We start from the raw sequence: 19,241 nt of genomic DNA, 5'->3' as shown, positions 1-19,241 counted from the left end.
ATTTCCACAGATGAGAGGAGAGAGAGAGAGACAGACAGACAGACAGAAAGAGAGACAAAGAGGGAGACAGAGACCAAGACACAGAGCGTGATCGCAGGATATTGGGCGTAGGACAGAGGAAGAGGAGGAGGCCATTTGGCCCCTCAACCCTGTTCTGTCATTCAATGAGCTCATGGCTGATGTGTGATCTAACTCCATGTACCTATCTTTGCCCCTTAATTCCTTTGGTTAACAAAAATCTATCAAACTCAGATTTAAAAATTAACAAGTGTCTCAGCATCAATTGCTGTTTGTGGAAGAGAGTTCCAAACTGATACCACACCTGGTGTGTTGAAGTGTTTCTTCATTTCACTCCTGAAAGGTTTTTAGACTAGGTTTATATTTTTAGACTATGCCCCCATGTTCTAGACTCTGCAGCCAGTGGGAATTGTTACTCTCTGTCTACCCCATCAGTTTCCCTTATTATCTTGAAAACAATCATCAAATCACACCTGAGCCTTCAAAATTCCAGGGATACAGAGTAAATCTCCAGCTACACTGTCCCATTAAATATTCCCAAGCCAAGCACAATGTTGGGTTTGACACAGAGTAAATTTCCCTCTGCACTGTCCCATCACACACTCCCAGGGCAGGAACATCATGGGGTGGATACAGAGTGAATCTCACTCTACACTGTCCGATAGAGACAGAAAGAGAGAAACAGAGAGACATAGACTGACAGGGTGACTAAAAGAGAAAGAAGGATATTTAACAGGGGATATTGGAAGAGGAGGATGCAATTTAACCCCACAATCCTGTTCCGGCATCAAATGAGATCTTGGCTGATCTGTGATGTAACTTACACCATATATCCTGCCTTTGCCCCTTATCTCTTAATACCTTTGGTTAACAAGAATCTATCAATCACAGATTTAAAAATTAACCAATAAGCCAGCATGAAATTAGCACAAAAAATATCATTGTGTGGGTATTTCTGTGTGTTTGTGTGTGTGTCTATGCCTGTTTGGGTGTGATGGCTCCCACAGTGGAATAGCTTGCTGGATGTTTAAAATGGAGGCTATTCCTTCTGGATCATCAAACATATACGCCTGGGCCCCACCATTGTCTGCATTTGCCCCTCTGCCGATGATTTTTTCTCTCCATATCTATCTCTTTCTGTTTGTGTACACAGCAGTGAAGGATTACATCAAATTAATATATCTTACATTATCCTTTTCATCCACCTCAACAACCTCTCTCTCTCCAACTTTGTCCCTCTCTACAGCCCTCTCTCTGCCTTCATATCTAACCCTCTCTCCCTCAGTCTCTCTCCTAGTGTCAGAGATAGCAGGAGGGAGAGACAGAGAGAGAATGTTGAAGGAACTGTACTCTGTTCCGAAGCTGTGCTGAAGCTGCTCTGGGAGTGTTTGATGGGCTACATTAATCGGCCGTGTACAGTCCTGTATCAGGCTGTGAAGAAACACAGCTTGTTCAGTATACAACGGGTCAAAGGGAATGATTCACTCCTGTCTGCTACTGAGAAGAGAGACTGACCTTAACATCAAGGCAGCATTTGACCGAGTGTGACATCGAGGAGCCCGAGTAAAACTGAAGTCAGTGGGAATCCGCTGGTTGGACTCATACCGAGCACAAAGGAAGATGGTTGTGGTTGTTGGAGGTCAATCATCTCAGTCCCAGGACATCACTGCAGGAGTTCCTCAGGGTAGTGTCCGAGGCTCAACCATCTTCAGCTGAGATCCCAGCAGAAAGTGCTTTAAATACTGAGCAGGTCAAGCAGCATCTGTGGAGAGAGAAACAGAGTTAGTGATTCAGCTCGATGCTTTCCAGATTTCCAGCATCCACAGTATTTTGCCTCAGATAATAAAGCAATCCATAGCCACATGCACCAAGACCCGGACAACATTCAGGCTTGGGCCGACCAGTGGCAAGTAACATTCACGTCACACAAGTGCCAGGCAATGACCATCTGCAACAAGAGAGAATCCAACCACCTCCCCTTGGCATTCAAAGCATTATCCCATCACTGAATCCCCCAGCGTCAACATCCTGGGGAAACATTGACATCAAACTTAACAGAACGAAACACATCAATAGTTTCTTCACCCAGTGGCTGGTGGGTGTCTGGAACTCACTGCCTGAAAGGATTAGTATAAAATGGGTGGTTGATGGCCGGCACAGACTGGGCGGGCCGAAGGGCCTGTATAAGTGCTGTATCTCTCTATGACTCTAAAGGATGGTAGAGGCAGAAACCCTCATCACACTAAAAACAATCTCTTGGATATTCACTTCTCCATGTTTAAAATGGGTAAGGAATAACTCTCCTCGTCTGCACTGCCCCATCAAATACTCTCAGAGAAGGTACAGCACAGGTTAGATACAGAGTACAGTTAAGTTTTAACATTCCCTGGAGTGTCGGATTAACCCGGGTCACTCACTGTGCCCGGCTCAGCCTCAAGACTCACCTGCCTCAGTCACTGAGACGCTCCTGTATCACTTGCCTTAACATAAGTGGATGCCGGGTTTGGGAGCAGGACAGGCACAGGGGATTAGGACGACTGCTCATGTGGAGGATAAGCATCAGTAATCCCTCAGAGAATCAGAACAGACCAGCGAGACTCAGAAAAGGAAACTTGTGTTGAATTTGTGAGTCTTGCATTGTGGAATGCTTTAGTATTTGGTGAGAATGTTGAGCCAGTGACATTTTGCCCCAGTGGGATGAATAGATACTATATGACTTTATTACAACAGTAAGGTACCGTGTGTACTGTAAATATGGACTGAAATAACAATGTAAATGATCAATTTTCAGCTGAATTTTATGACTACAGTTATACCTGCAATCCTGTCAGAATGTACAGAAGACACGATGGGATGAAGTCAAAGTGACCACTGTTGAATTTACTAGCTTGATCTTTGTGGGAACACAAGGGTTAAGTAAGTTAAAAATATTAAATGGTCAATTCACTTGTTTAAGTAATCACTCAACAGAAATGGGTCTGGAATGTCCTCTGTGCTGCATTCCTACTCCTACATCTACTCTGTCAGGACCCCTCATGATTTTGAACACCTCTATCAAATCTAATCTCAAGTTTCTCTTCTCTATGGAGAACAACACCAGTTTCTCCAATCTATCCACGTAACTGAAGTCCCTCATCCCTGGAACCTTGCTCGTGAATCTTTTCTGCATCCTCTCTAAAGCCCCCACATCCTTCCGAAAGTACGGTGTCCAGAATTGGACACAATACTAGTTGAGGATGAAGCAGTGTTTTATAAAGCTTCATCATAACCTCCTTGCTTTTATACTCTCAGCCTCCATTTACAAAGCCGAGGATCCCATATGCCTTTAACCACTTTCTCAACTAGCTCTGCCACCTTCAATTTGTGCACAGACATCCCCAGGTCTCTCTGTTCCTGCACCCACTTCCTTCTGTTCTTAGGTTCCCATGACAGAGAGGGACAGGAGGACAGGGAGGTCTAGAAATAATGAGGGGGAGAGAGAGCAAACAAACAGGAAACACATATGGGAACACCACCACCTGCAAGTTTCCCTTAAGTCACACACCATCCTGACTTGGAACTATATCACCATTCCTTCACTGTCACGAGGTCAAAATCCTGGATCTCCCTTCCTAACAGCACTGTGGGTGTACCTACCCCACATGGACTGCAGCGGTTCAAGAAGGTTCGACGGCAATTGGTGATGGGCAATAAAATGCTGGCATAGCCAGTAATGAACACATCCAACAAATGAATAAAACATAATAACAATTTGGCACCAAGTCACTAAAGGAGATATTGAACTGGACACAAGAACACAAGAAGTAGGAGCAGGAGTAGGCCATTCAGCCCCTCGAGCCTGCCCTGCCATTCAATAAGATCATGACTGATCTGTATCAACACTCAACTCCTCATTCAGGCCTGCTCTGCAGAACCCTCGACTCCCTGAGAGGGTTGAGAACAAATATTTTCCCACAAAGACAAACAGGGTGAGACTCCCAAATCTAGAGCCCCTTCGATAGCAAGAATCGAACCAGGTAGAATAAGGCACAAAAGGCAAGCTTATGTCAGATACCGAGAGCTCAATACCACAGAAAGCCGAGAGGAGTGAAGAAAGTGCAGGGGTGAAATTAAAAAGAAAATTAGGAAAGCAAAAAGATAGTCGGAAAATAATATTACCAAGTAAAATCAAGGAAAGCACAAAGATGTTTTATAAATACATGAAGAGCAAGAGGATAACTAAGGATAGAGTATTAGGGACCAGAAAGGGAATGTGTGTGTGGAGGTGGGAGATGTGGGCACGGTTCTTAATGAATACTTTGTCTCCATCTTTATAAAAGAGTGGGAACAATGCAGACATTGTAGTTAAAGAGGAGGAGTGTGAAATATTGGATGGGATAAACAGGGTGAGAGGGAAATATTAAGGTGTTTAGCATCTTTGAAAGTGAATAAATGGTCAGGCCTGGATGCATTGGAATCAGTTCAGAGAAGGTTCACTCGGCTGATTCCTGGGATGAAGGGGTTATCTCATGAGGAATAGTTGAACAGGTTGGGCCGATACTCATTGGAGTTTAGAAGAATGAGAGGTGATCTTATTGAAACATACAAGATTCTGAGGGGACTTGACAGGGCGGATGTTGGGAGGATGTTTCCCTTGTGGAGGAGTCTTGAACGAGGGGGCACCGTTGAAAAATAAAGGGTCTGCCATTTAAGACTGAGCTAAGGAAGACTTCTTTCTCCCAGAGGTTGGTTAGGCTTTGGAATTCTCTTCCCCAGAGAGCAGTGGAGGTTGGGTCAATGAATTTACAAGGGAGTCAAGGGTTATGGGGGGCAGGCAGGAAAATGGAGTTAAAGTCACTATCAGATCAATCATGATCGTATTGACTGACAGAACAGGCTCAAGAGGCTGAATGGCCTACTCCTGCTCCTATTTCTTGGGATCTAGTGTATAAATTGGAGGGTTTGCTCTCCACTTTTTAAACCATTTTTATAGCAGAGACAGGTCCATGTGTAATATAAACAGAGACAGGGTCTAGTGCAGACCTAACTAGTGCATTGATAACTGAGACTAGTGTAAAAGGTATCAAGGATACAGAATTCTAAATATACATTCAGGGGAAGTTTTTTTGGCCAGTACGTAGCAAGGTCAACAAGAGATGGGTCAGTTTGACACTTAGTTTTAGGGAATGAAGCTGGGCCGGTGGAAGGTGATTTAGAAAAGGTGGACTGGAAAACGGTACTTGAAGGTAAATCAGTGTCAGAGCAGTGAGATTGAATCATTTCATCCTGGAGGATTTATTACTCCAGAGTTATTTTTTATTTTCAGAGAAATTCAAATTCACAAGAGCCCAATGTGGGATTTGAACTCCGACTTTTTCAGTCATTAGCTCAGGCTTTCAGATTACAAACTGTAAAAGACATTCACCTTCCTCCTGTTGTGACCTGACTGTCTCAGCTTTTGTGTATTGTCTCCAATCTTGTTCTTTCATGTGTTTGAAGACTTTGATGTTATTCAGACATTGGTAAACCACTTCATTCTCTCAGGTCATCGGCTTAAATACCTTCAGGGACACAATCCACAATCTAATTCACACCCTATTCAAGCAACCAAAATCTTCAACTCCATTCAGACACCCCGATATCCTGTCCCTGCACAGATAACTGACAGTTCCACAATGCAGAAATGTCTGAATGAGAAACCACATTTACCTGACACAATCCAAGCTCCAAATTGAATCATTAAGATATCGAAAATACCACAGAAATGTGACTTGTTCCTTGTAACAGTGAGACTGAAACATTTCAGGGTACTATTCAACCAAGAAGGATTCCGAGAAAAGTCAGGATCAGGATTGAAAGAGGAAGAGAGACAGCAAAAAGGGGGGAGTGAGAGAGGGGGTAGAGAGAGAGAGAGAGAGGGAGAGACACTGTCAGCTCCTGGATGGGGTAGGATTCTCTGTTCCTTCACCCATTTTAACATTGTACCATTTAGTTTAGACAGAGAGACATAGACTGACAGGGTGACTGACAGAGAAAGAAGGATATTTAACATCGGATATTGGATGTAATTTAACCCCACAACCCTGTTCCGGCATTCAATGAGATCAGGGCTGATCTGTGATCTATCTTACACCATATATCCTGCCTTTGCCCCTTATCTCATACTATCTTTGTTTAACAAGAATCTATCAATCACAGGTTTAAAAATTAACCAATAATCCAGCATGAAATTTCCACAAACAATATCATGAGAGTGTGATGGCTCCCACAGTGGAATAGCTTACTGGATGTTTAAAATGGAGGCTATTTCTTCTGGATCATCAAAAGTATCTGCCTGGGCCCCAACATCAACGACATTGCCCCCTCTCCCGATGTTTTTTTTCTCTCCATATCTATCTCTTATTTGTTTGTGTCCACAGCAGTGAAGGATTACATCAAATTAATATATCTTACATTATCCTTTTCATCCACCTCAACAATCTCTCTCTCTCCAACTTTGTCCCTCTCTACAGCCCTCTCTCTGCCTTCATATCTAACCCTCTCTCCCTCTGTCTCGGTCCTAGTGTCAGAGATAACAGGAGGGAGAGACAGAGAGAGAATGTTGAAGGAACTGTACTCTGTTCCTAAGCTGTGCTGAACCTGCTCTGGGAGTGTTTGATGGGCTACATTAATCGGCCGTGTACAGTCCTGTATCAGGCTGAGAAGAAACACAGCTTGTTCAGTGTACAAAGGGTCAAAGGGAACGATTCACTCCTGTCTGCTACTGGGAAGAGAGACTGACCTTAACATCAAGGCAGTGTTTGACCGAGTGTGACATCGAGGAGCCTGATGGACAGATGGAGGGACAGAGAGAGAGAGAGAGACAGAGAGAGAAGGAGAGAGAGGGATTGACAGAGAGGGAAAGACAGATGGAGGGGCAAAGAAAGAGTCACAGAGAGGAGAGAGATGGAGAGACAGAGAGGGAAAGACAGATGGAGGGACAGAGTGAGAGCCAGACAGAGATAGAAGGAGAGAGAGGGAGTGTCAAGAAGGGAAAGACAGATGGAGGGACAGAGAGAGACAGAGAGAGAGACAGAGAGAGAGAGAGAGAGAAGGAGACACATAGAGGGAAAAACAGATGGAGAGACAGAGATAGAAGGAGAGAGAGGGATTGACAGAGAGGGAAAGACAGATGGCGAGACAGAGATAGAAGGAGAGAGAGGGAGTGTCAGGAAGGGAAAGACAGATGGAGGGACAGAGAGAGACAGAGAGAGAGACAGAGGGAGAGACAGAGAGAGAGACAGAAAGAGAAGGAGACACATAGAGGGAAAAACAGATGGAGAGACAGAAATAGAGGGAGGGACAGAGAGGGAAAGACAGATGGAGGGACAGAGAGAGAGGCAGAGAGAGAGAAGGCGAGAGAGAAGGAGAGAGAGAAGGAGAGAGACGGAGAGACAGAGAGGGAAAGACAGATGGAGGGACAAGAGAGAGAGACAAAAAGAGTGGCAGAGACAGAGATAGAAGGAGAGAGAGGGAGTGTCAGGAAGGGAAAGACAGATCGAGGGACAACGTGAGAGACAGAGAGAGAAGGAGAAAGATGGAGTTTCAGGGAGGGTAGGAAAGATGTAGCGATAGAGAGAAAGAGACAGAGATAGAAGGAGAGAGAGGGAGTGACAGGGCAGGGAAAGACAGATGCTGGGACAGAGAGAGAGACAGAGAGAGAGGCAGAGATAGAGTTTGAAGGAGAGAGAGGGAGTGACAGGCAGTGGGGAAGATAGATGGAGAGACAGAGAGAGAGAGACAGAGAGAGAAGGAAAGAGAGTGAGAGACAGAGAAGGAAAGACAGATGGAGGGACAGAGAGAGAGAGACAGAGAGAGAGAGGCAGAGACAGAAGGAGAGAGAGGGAGTGTCAGGGAGGGAAAGACAGATGGAGAGACAGAGAGAGAGAGACAGAGAGAGAGAGGCAGAGACAGAAGGAGAGAGAGTGGGAGACAGAGAAGGAAAGACAGATGGAGGGACAGAGAGAGAGAGACAGAGAGAGAGAGGCAGAGACAGAAGGAGAGAGAGGGAGTGTCAGGGAGGGAAAGACAGATGGAGGGACAGAGAGAGACAGACAAAGAGAGAGACAGAGATAGAAGGAGAGTAAGGGAGTGTCAGGGAGGGAAAGGCAGAAGAAGGGACAGAGAGAGAGACAGAGTGAGAAGGAGAGAGATGGAGAGACAGGGAGGGTAAGACAGATGGAGGGAAAGAGAAAGAGAAGGAGAAAGGGAGTGACAGAGAGGGAAAGACAGATGGAGGAACAGAAAGAGAGACAGAGATAGAATTAGAGAGAGGGAGAGACAGAGAGGGAAAGATAGATGGAGGGACAGAGAGAGAGACAGTGAGGCAGAGACAGAGATAGAAGGAGTGAGGGAGTGTCAGTGAGGGAAAGGCAGAAGAAGGGACACAGAGAGAGAGACAGAGTGAGAAGGAGAGAGACGGTGTGACAGGGAGGGAAGGACAGATGGAGAGACAGAGAGGGAGAGACAGAGTGGGAAGGAGAGAGATGGGGAGACAGAGAGGGAAAGACAGATGGAGATACAGAGAGAGAAGGAGTGACAGGGAGGGAATGACAGATGGAGGGATAGAGAGAGAGAGATCGAGATAGAAGGAGAGAGAGGGTGAGGCAGAGAGGGAAAGAATGATGGAGAGACAGAGAGAGAGAGGAAGAGATGGAAGGAGAGAAAGAATTGATAGGGAGGGAAAGACAGATGGACAGACAGAAAGAAAGAGAGAGATCGAAGGGGAGAGAGGGAGAGACAGAGAGGGAAAGACAGATGGAGAGACAGAGAGAGGAGTGACACGGAGGGAATGACAGATGGAGGCATAGTGTATGAGAGACAGAGAGAGAAGGAGTGACAGAGACGGAAAGACAGATGGAGGGACAGAGAGAGAAGGAGAGAGAGGGAGTGATAGAGGGAAAGACAGATGGAGAGACAAAGAGAGAGACAGAGAGAGAAGGAGAGAGAGGGAGTGACAGAGAGGGAAGGACAGATGGAGAGATAGAGAGAGAGACAGAGATAGAAGGAGAGAGACAGAGAGGGAAAGACAAATGGAGGGACAGAGAGAGAGACAGAGAGAGTGGCAGAGAGGGAAAGAAGAGAGCGAGGGAGTGTAAGGAAGGGAAAGACGGATAGAGGGACAGAGTGAGAGACAGGGAGAGAATGAGAGAGAGGGAATGACAGAGATGGAAAGACAGATGGAGGGACAGAGAGAGAAGGAGAGAGAGGGAGTGAGAGAGGGAAAGGCAGATGTAGGGACAGAGAGAGAGACCGAGAGAGAGGTTAAGTCAGAGAGAGAAGGAGAGAGAGGGAGAGACAGAGAGGGAAAAGCAGTTGGAGAGAAAGAGAGCGAGACAGAGAGAGAGGCAGAGACAGAGATATAAGGAGAGAGAGGGAGAGACAGAAAGGGAAGGACAGATGGAGGGACACAGAGAGAGGAGGAGACAGAGATAGAAGGAGAGAGAGGGAGTGACGGGGGAGTGGGGGAGAGACAGATGGAGAGACAGAGAGAGAAGAAGAGAGATGGAGAGACAGAGAGGGAACGACAGATGGTCAGACAGAGAGAGAGAGAATCAGATGGAAAGAGAGAGAGGGCGTGACAGGGAGAGAAATACAGAGTGAGAGACAGAGATAGAAGGAGAGAGTGGTAGTGACAGTGAGGGAAAGACAAATGGAGGGACAGAGCGGGGGACAGAGAGAAAAGGAGAGAGATGGAGTAACAGGGAGGGAAGGACAGATCGAGGGATAGAAGAGAGACAGAGATAGAAGGAGAGAGAGGGATTGTCACGGGGTGGGGAAGGCAGATGAAGAGACAGAGAGAGAGAAAGACAGAGATAGAAGGAGAGAGAGGGAGAGACATAGAGGGCAATACAGATGGAAAGACAGCGAGAAAGACAGAGATGGAAGGAGAGAGAGGGAGTATCAGGGAGGGAAAGACAGATGGAGGGACAAAGTGCGAGACAGAGAGAGAATGGGAGAGATGGAGTGACATTGAGGGAAGGACAGATGGGGGGATAGATGGAGAGAGACAAAGATAGAAGGAGAGAGAGGGAGTGACAGAAAGAGAAAGACAAATGGAGGGATAGAGAGAGAGGCAGAGACTGAGATAGACAGAGAGAGAGGGAGTGACAAAAGACAGATGGAGGGACAGAGAGAGGGAAGGAGCGAGAGGGAGAGGCAGAGAGAAGTAGAGCGGGAGAGATGGAGTGACAGAGAGGGAAGGACAGATGGAGGAACAGAGAGAGGGACAGAGATAGAAGGAGAGAGAGGGAGTGACAGAGAGGGAAAGGTAAAATGGATACAGAACTGGCTCGTTCATAGAAGACAGAGGGTAGCAGTGGAAGGGTGCTTTTCTGAATGGAGGGATGTGACTAGTGGTGTTCCGCAGGGATCACTGCTGGGACCTTTGCTGTTTGTAGGATATATAAATGATTTGGAGGAAAATGTAGCTGGTCTGATTAGTAAGTTTGCGGACGACACAAAGGTTGGTGGAGTTGCGGATAGTGATGAGGATGGTCAGAGGATACAGCAGGATATAGATCGGTTGGAGACTTGGGCGGAGAAATGGCAGATGGAGTTTAATTCGGACAAATGTGAGGTAATACATTTCTGAAGGTCTAATGCAGGTGGGAAGTATACAGTAAATGGCAGAACCCTTCGGAGTATTGACAGGCAGAGAGATCTGGGCGTACAGGTCCACAGGTCACTGAAAGTGCAACACAGGTGGATAAGGTAGTCAAGAAGGCATACAGCATGCTTGCCTTCATCGGTCGGGGCATAGAGTATAAAAATAGGCAAGTCATGTTGCAGCTGTACAGAACTTTAGTTAGGCCACACTTAGAATTCTGGTCGTCACACTACCAGAAGGACGTGGAGACTTTGGAGAGGGTACCAAAGAGGTTTACCAGGATGTTGCCTGGTCTGGAGGGCATTAGCGATGAGGAGAGGTTGGATAAACTCGGATTGTTTTCACTGGAACGACGGAGGTGGAGGGGCGACATGATAGAGGTTTACAAAGTTATAAGTGGCATGGACAGAGTGGATAGTCAGAAGCTTTTTCCCAGGGTGGAAGAGTCAGTTACTACGGGACAGACGTTTAAGGTGAGAGGGGCAAAGTTTAGAGGGGATGTGCGAGGCAAGTTCCTTACACAGAGGGTGGTGAGTGCCTGGAACGTGTTGCTGGGGAGGTGGTGGAAGCAGGGACCATAGAGATGTTTAAGAGACATCTTGACAAATACATGAATAGGATGGGAATAGAGGGATACGGACCCCGGAAGTGCAGAAGGTTTTAGTTTCGGCAGGCATCAAGATCGGCGCAGTCTTGGAGGGCCGAATGGCCTGCTCCTGTGCTGTCCTGTTCTTTGTTCTTTGACAGATGGAGGGACAGAGAGAGAGACAGAGAGAGACGGAGAGAGTGGGAGAGACAGAGAGGGAAAGACAGATGGAGGGACAGAGAGAGAAACAGAGAGAGAGGCAGAGACAGAGATAGAAGAAGAGAGACGGAGAGACAGAGAGGGAAAGACAGGTGGAGGGAGAGAGTGAGAGACAGAGAGAGAAGGAGAGAGATGGAGTGACAGGGAGGGAAGGATAGATGGAGGGACAGAGAGAGAGACAGAGAGAGAGGCAGAGACAGAGATCGAAGGAGAGAGGCAGAGACAGAGATAGAAGAGAGACGGAGAGACAGAGAGGGAAAGACAGATGGAGAGACAGAGAGAAAGACAGAGATAGAAGGAGAGTGAAGGAGTGTCATGGAGAGAAAGACAGATGGAGGGACAGAGAGAGAGACAGAGAGAGAAGGAGTGACAGGGAGGGAAGGACAGATGGATGGATAGAGAGAGAGAGAGACAGAGAAAGACGGAAAGAGTGGGCGTGACAGAGAGGGTAAGGCAGATGGAGGGAAAGAGAGAGAGACAGAGAGAGAGGCAGAGAGAGAGGCAGAGAGAGATGCAGAGACAGAGATGGAAGGAGAGAGAAGGATTGTCAGGGGGTTGGGAAGGCAGATGAAGAGACAGAGAGTGAGAGACAGAGATAGAAGGAGAGAGAGGGAGCGACAGGAAGGGAAAGACAGATGGAGAGACGGAGATAGAGACAAAGAGAGAAGGAGAGAGATGGAGTGACAGGGAGGGAAGGATAGATGGAGGGATAGAGCGACAGAGAGAGAGAGATAGAAGGAGAGAGAGGGAGTGACAGAGGGGGGGAAAAACAGATGGAGGGACATAGTGAGAGACAGAGAGAGATGGAGTGACAGGGAGGGACGGACAGATGGAGGGATAGAGAGAGAAGCAGAGATAGGAGGAGAGAGAGGGAGTGATGAGTGTGGAGACTGATGGAGAGACAGAGAGAGAGAGAGAGAGACAGAGAGAGAAGGAGAGAGTGAGAGCAACAGAGATGGAAAGGCAGATGGAGAGACAGAGAGAGGCAGAGATGGGAGAAGAGAGAGGGAGTGACAGAGAGGTTTCAGAAAAATCTATCAAACACAGATTTAAAAATTAACAAGTGTCTCAGCATCAATTGCTGTTTGTGGAAGAGAGTTCCAAACTGATACCACACCTGGTGTGTTGAAGTGTTTCTTCATTTCACTCCTGAAAGGTTTTTAGACTAGGTTTATATTTTTAGACTATGCCCCCATGTTCTAGACTCTGCAGCCAGTGGGAATTGTTACTCTCTGTCTACCCCATCAGTTTCCCTTATTATCTTGAAAACAATCATCAAATCACACCTGAGCCTTCAAAATTCCAGGGATACAGAGTAAATCTCCAGCTACACTGTCCCATTAAACATTCCCAAGTCAAGCACAATGTTGTGTTTGACACAGAGTAAATTTCCCTCTACACTGTCCCATCACACACTCCCAGGGCAGGAACATCATGGGGTGGATACAGAGTGAATCTCACTCTGCACTGTCCGATAGAGACAGAGAGAGAGACAGAAAGAGTGAAACAGAGAGACATGGACTGACAGGGTGACTAAAAGAGAAAGAAGGATACTTCACAGGGGATACTGGAAGAGGAGGATGCAATTTAACCCCACAACTCTGTTCCGGCATCCAATGTGATCTTGGCTGATCTGTGATGTAACTTACACCATATATCCTGCCTTTGCCCCTTATCTCTTAATACCTTTGGTTAACAAGAATCTATCAAACACAGCTTTAAAAATTAACCAATATGCCAGCAAGAAATTTGCACAACAAATATCATGAGGGTGTGATGGCTCCCACAGTGGAATAGCTTGCTGGATGTTTAAAATGGAGGCTGTTCCTTCTGGATCATCAAATGTATCTGCCTGGGCCCCAACTTCATCTACATTTCCCCCTCTGCCGATGTGTTTTTCTGCCATATCTAACTCTTTCTGTTTGTGTACACAGCAGTGAAGGATTACATCAAATTAATATATCTTACATTATCCTTTTCATCCACCTCAACAATCTCTCTCTCTCCAACTTTGTCCCTCTCTTCAGCCCTCTCTCTGCCTTCATATCTAACCCTCTCTCCCTCTGTCTCTCTCCTCGTGTCAGACATAGCAGGAGGGAGAGACAGAGAGAGAATGTTGAAGGAACTGTACTCTGTTCCTAAGCTGTGTTGAACCTGCTCTGGGAGTGTTTGATGGGCTACATTAATCGGTCGTGTACAGTCCTGTATCAGGCTGTGAAGAAACACAGCTTGTTCAGTGTACAACGGGTCAAAGGGAACGATTCACTCCTGTCTGCTACTGGGAAGAGAGACTGACCTTAACATCAAGGCAGCGTTTGACCGAGTGTGACATCGAGGAGCCCGAGTAAAACTGAAGTCAGTGGGAATCGGGGGAAATCTCTCCACTGGTTGGAATCATACTGAGCACAAAGGAAGATGGTTGTGGTTGTTGGAGGTCAATCATCTCAGTCCCAGGACATCACTGCAGGAGTTTATCAGGGTAGTGTCCTCAGCCCAACCATCTTCAGCTGAGATCCCAGCAGAAAGTGCTTTAAATACTGAGCAGGTCAGGCAGCATCTGTGGAGAGAGAAACAGAGTTAGTGATTCAGCTCGATGCTTTCCAGATTTCCAGCATCCACAGTATTTTGCCTCAGATAATGAAGCAATCCAGAGCCACATGCACCAAGACCCGGACAACATTCAGGTTTGGGCCGACCAGTGGGAAGTAACATTCACGTCACACAAGTGCCAGACAATGACCATCTGCAACAAGAGAGAATCCAACCACCTCCCCTTGGCATTCAAAGCATTATCCCATCACTGAATCACCCAGCATCAACATCCTGGGGAAACATTGACATCAAACTTAACAGAACGAAACACATCAATAGTTTCTTCACCCAGTGGCTGGTGGGTGTCTGGAACTCACTGCCTGAAAGGATGGTAGAGGCAGAAACCCTCATCACATTTAAAACAATCTCTTGGATATTCACTTCTCCATGTTTAAAATGGGTAAGGAATAACTCTCCTCGTCTACACTGCCCCATCGAACACTCTCAGAGAAGGTGCAGCATGGCTTAGATAGAGAGTAAAGCTCCGTTTAAACATTCCCTGGAGTGTCGGATTAACCCGGGTCACTCACTGTGCCCGGCTCAGCCTCAAGACTCACCTGCCTCAGTCACTGAGACGCTCCTGTATCACTTGCCTTAACATAAGTGGATGCCGGGTTTGGGAGCAGGACAGGCACACGGGATTAGGACGACTGCTCATGTGGAGGATAAGCATCAGTAATCCCTCAGAGAATCAGAACAGACCAGCGAGACTCAGAAAAGGAAACTTGTGTTGAATTTGTGAGTCTTGCATTGTGGAATGTTTTAGTATTTGGTGAGAATGTTGAGCCAGTGACATTTTGCCCCAGTGGGATGAATAGACACTATATGACTTGATTACAACAGTAAGGTACCGTGTGTACTGTAAATATGGACTGAAATAACAATGTAACTGATCAATTTTCAGCTGAATTTTATGACTACAGTTATACCTGCTATCCTGTCAGAATGTACATAAGACACGATGGGATGAAGTCAAAGTGACCACTGTTGAATTTGCTCGCTTGATCTTTGTGGGAACACAAGGGTTAAGTAAGTTAAAAATATTAAATGGTCAATTCACTTGTTTAAGTAAACACTGAACAGAAATGGGTCTGGAATGTCCTATGTACTGCATTCCTACTCCTACATCTACTCTGTCAGGACCCCTCATGATTTTGAACACCTCTATCAAATCTCATCTCAAGTTTCTCTTCTCTATGGAGAACAACACCAGTTTCTCCAATCTATCCACATAACTGAAGTCCCTCATCCCTGGAACCTTGCTCGTGAATCTTTTCTGCATCCTCTCTAAAGCCCCCACATCCTTCCGAAAGTACGGTGTCCAGAATTGGACACAATACTAGTTGAGGATGAAGCAGTGTTTTATAAAGCTTCATCATAACCTCCTTGCTTTTATACTCTCAGCCTCCATTTACAAAGCCGAGGATCCCATATGCCTTTTAACCACTTTCTCAACTCGCTCTGCCACCTTCAATTTGTGCACAGACATCCCCAGGTCTCTCTGTTCCTGCACCCACTTCCTTCTGTTCTTAGGTTCCCATGACAGAGAGGGACAGGAGGACAGGGAGGTCTAGAAAGAAGGAGGGGGAGAGAGAGCAAACAAACAGGAAACACATATGGGAACACCACCACCTGCAAGTTTCCCTTCCAGTCTCACACCATCCTGACTTGGAACTATATCACCATTCCTTCACTGTCACTGGGTCAAAATCCTGGATCTCACTTCCTAACAGCACTGTGGGTGTACCTACCCCACATGGACTGCAGCGGTTCAAGAAGGTTCAACGGCAATTGGTGATGGGCAATAAAATGCTGGCATAGCCAGTAATGAACACATCCAACAAATGAATAAAACATAATAACAATTTGGCACCAAGTCACTAAAGGAGATATTGAACTGGACACAAGAACACAAGACGTAGGAGCAGGAGTAGGCCATTCAGCCCCTCGAGCCTGCCCTGCCATCCAATAAGATCATGACTGATCTGTATCAACACTCAACTCCTCTTTCAGGCCTGCTCTGCAGAACCCTCGACTCCCTGAGAGGGTTGAGAACAAATATTTTCCCACAAAGACAAACAGGGTGAGACTCCCAAATCTAGAGCCCCTTAGATAGCAAGAATCAAACCAGGTAGAATAAGGCACAAAAGGGAAGCTTATGTCAGATACCAAGAGCTCAATAGAAGGAGAGAGAGGGAGTGTCTGGGAGGGAATGACTGATGGAGGGACAGAGAGAGAGACAGAGAGAGAAGGAGAGAGAGAGGGAGTGACAGGGAGGGAAAGACAGATGGAGGAACAGAGTGAGAGACAGAGAGAGAAGGACAGAGATGGTGTGACATAGATGGAAGGACAGATGGAGAGACAGAGAGAGAGAGACGGAGAGAGAGAGCGAGACAGAGGGAGAAGAGAGAGGGAGTGACAAGGAGGGAAAGACAGATGGAAAGAGAGAGAGATAGACTGAGATAGTAGGAGAGAGAGGGAGAGACAGCAAGGGAAAGACAGATGGAGGGACGGAGAGAGAGACAGAGAGAGAAGGAGAGAGAGGGAGTGTCAGGGAGGGAAAGACAGATGGAGGGACAGAGACGGAGAGACAGAGAGAGAAGGAGAGAGATGGCGTTACAGGGAGTGAAGGAAAGATGGAGGGATAGAGAGAGAGACAGAGAGAGGCAGAGACAGAGATCGAAGGAGAGAGATCGAGTGACGGGAGGTGGGGTGGTCGACTGATGGAGGTACAGAGAGAGAGAGGCAGAGATGGAAGGAAAGAGAGGGAGTGACAGAGAGAGAAAGACAGATGGCGGGATAGAGAGAGAGACAGAGAGGGAGACAGAGATAGAAGGAGAGAGATGGAGTGACGGTGTGGGGGGGGGGGGGGGGGTAGACAGGTGGAGGGACAGAGAGAGAGAGATAGAAGGAGAGAGAGGGAGTGTCAGGGAGGGAAATAGAGATGGAGGGACAAAGTGAGAGACAGAGAGAGCAGGAGAGAGATGGAGTGACAGGGAGGGAAGGACAGATGGAGGGATAGAGAGAGAGAGAGACAGAGATAGAAGGAGAGAGAGGGAGTGACAGAGAGGGAAATACAGATGGAGGGACAGTGAGGGGGAAGAGAGAGAGGGGGAAGAGAGATAGAGGGGGAAGAGAGAGAGATAGAGGGGGGAGAGAGAGAGATGGGGGGGAGAGAGAGAGATGGGGGGAGAGAGAGAGATAGAGGGGGGAGAGAGAGATAGAGGGGGGGAGAGATATAGAGGGGGGAGAGATATAGAGGGGGGGAGAGATATAGAGGGGGCAGAGAGAGATAGAGTGGGCAGGGAGACATAGAGAGGGGAGAGAGAGATAGAGGGGGGAGAGAGAGATAGTGGGGGAGAGAGAGATAGTGGGGGGAGAGAGAGATGGAGGGGGGAGAGAGAGATAGAGGGGGGAGAGAGAGATGGAGGGTTGAGAGAGAGATGGAGGGTCGAGAGAGAGATGGAGGGGGGAGAGAGAGATGGAGGGGGAGAGAGAGATAGAGGGGTTAGAGAGAGATAGAGGGGGGAGAGAGAGATAGAGGGGGGAGAGAGAGATAGAGGGGGGAGAGAGAGATAGAGCGGGGAGAGAGAGATAGAGGGGGGAGAGAGAGATAGAGGGGGGAGAGAGAGATAGAGGGGGGAGAGAGAGATAGAGGGGGAGAGGGTGATTGAGGGGGAGAGAGAGATAGAGGGGGAGATGACAAACTTGGAGGAGATGCAAACAGTGAAGGTGACACCAATCGACTACAACAGGACATAGATAGGTGAGTGGGATGGGCAGACAAGTGGCAGAAGGAATTTAATACAGGGAAATGTGAGATGGGCAGAAGGGATAGGGAGAGGGAATATAGACTTAATGGCCCAGTTCTAGGGAGTGTGCAGGGACAGAGAGACCTGGGGATACATGTACATACATCTTTGAAGGTGGCAGGACATATTGAGAAAGTAGGCAGCAAAGCATATGGGATCTTGGGCTTCATAAATAGAGATTTTGAATACAAAAGCATGAAAGTTATGCTGAATGTTTATAAACCTCTGGTTAGGCCTCGACCAGAATACTGCATCCAATTCTGGTGACCACACTTTCAGAAGGATGTGAGAGTCCATTGTAGGGAGCAGAGGGGATGGTGGATCCAGAGATGGGGGATTTTAGCAAAGTGGACTGGAAACAGCTACTTGAAGGTCAATCAGTGTCAGAGCAGTGAGAGTTACTGAGGGTTGATATCAAATATGTTCACACAAAGACAAACAGGGTGGTACTCCCAAATCTAGAGCCCCTTGGATGTCAAGGATCAAACCGGGTACGATAAGGCACAAGAGGGAAGCTTATGTCGGATACCGAGAGCTCAATACCACAGAAAGCTGAGAGGAGTGTAGAAAGTTCAAGGGTGAAATGAAAAAGCAAATTAGGAGAGCAAAGAAATGGCCGGAAAATAATCTGACCATTAAAAGCAAAGAAATCACAAAGATGTTTTATAAATACATGAAGAGCAAGAGGATAATTAAGGATAGAGTATTAGGGACCAAAAAGGGAATGTGTGTGTGGAGGGGGGAGATGTGGGCATGGTTCTTAATGAATACTTTGTCTCCATCTTTATAAAAGAGGGGGAACAATGCAGATATTGTAGTTAAAGAGGAGGAATGTGAAATATTGGATGGGATAAACAGAGTGAGAGGGAAATATTAAGGTGTTTGGCAACTTTCAAAGTGGATAAATGGTTAGGCCTGGATGCATTGGAACCAGTTCAGAGAAGGTTCACTCGGCTGATTCCTGGGATGAAGGGGTTGTCTTATGAGGAATGGTTGAACAGGTTGGGCCTATACTCATTGGAGTTTAGAAGAATGAGAGGTGATCTTATTGAAACATACTAAATACTTAAAGGGATAGACAGGTTAGATGCAGGTAAGATGTCTCCTTTGGTTCGGGAGTCTAGAACCAGGGGACACAATTTCAAAATCAGGGGGAAGCCACTTAGGTCAGAGATGAGGAGAAATGTCTTTGCTCAGAGGGTTGTGAATCTTTGGAATTCTCTATCCCAGAGGGCTGTGGAAGCTCAGTCTGGGAAAAAAGCATTGAAGTGGATGATCAGCCATGATCGTATTGAATGGCAGAGCAGGCTCGATGGGCTGAATGGCCTACTCCTGTTCCTATGTTCCCAAGCTGCTGAAATAGTTTCTCCCAAACTACCCCATCAGT

Source organism: Heterodontus francisci, unplaced genomic scaffold (assembly GCF_036365525.1).
Source record: "Heterodontus francisci isolate sHetFra1 unplaced genomic scaffold, sHetFra1.hap1 HAP1_SCAFFOLD_249, whole genome shotgun sequence".
Classification (NCBI taxonomy): Eukaryota; Metazoa; Chordata; class Chondrichthyes; order Heterodontiformes; family Heterodontidae; genus Heterodontus; species Heterodontus francisci.
This window is presented reverse-complemented; position numbering follows the sequence as displayed.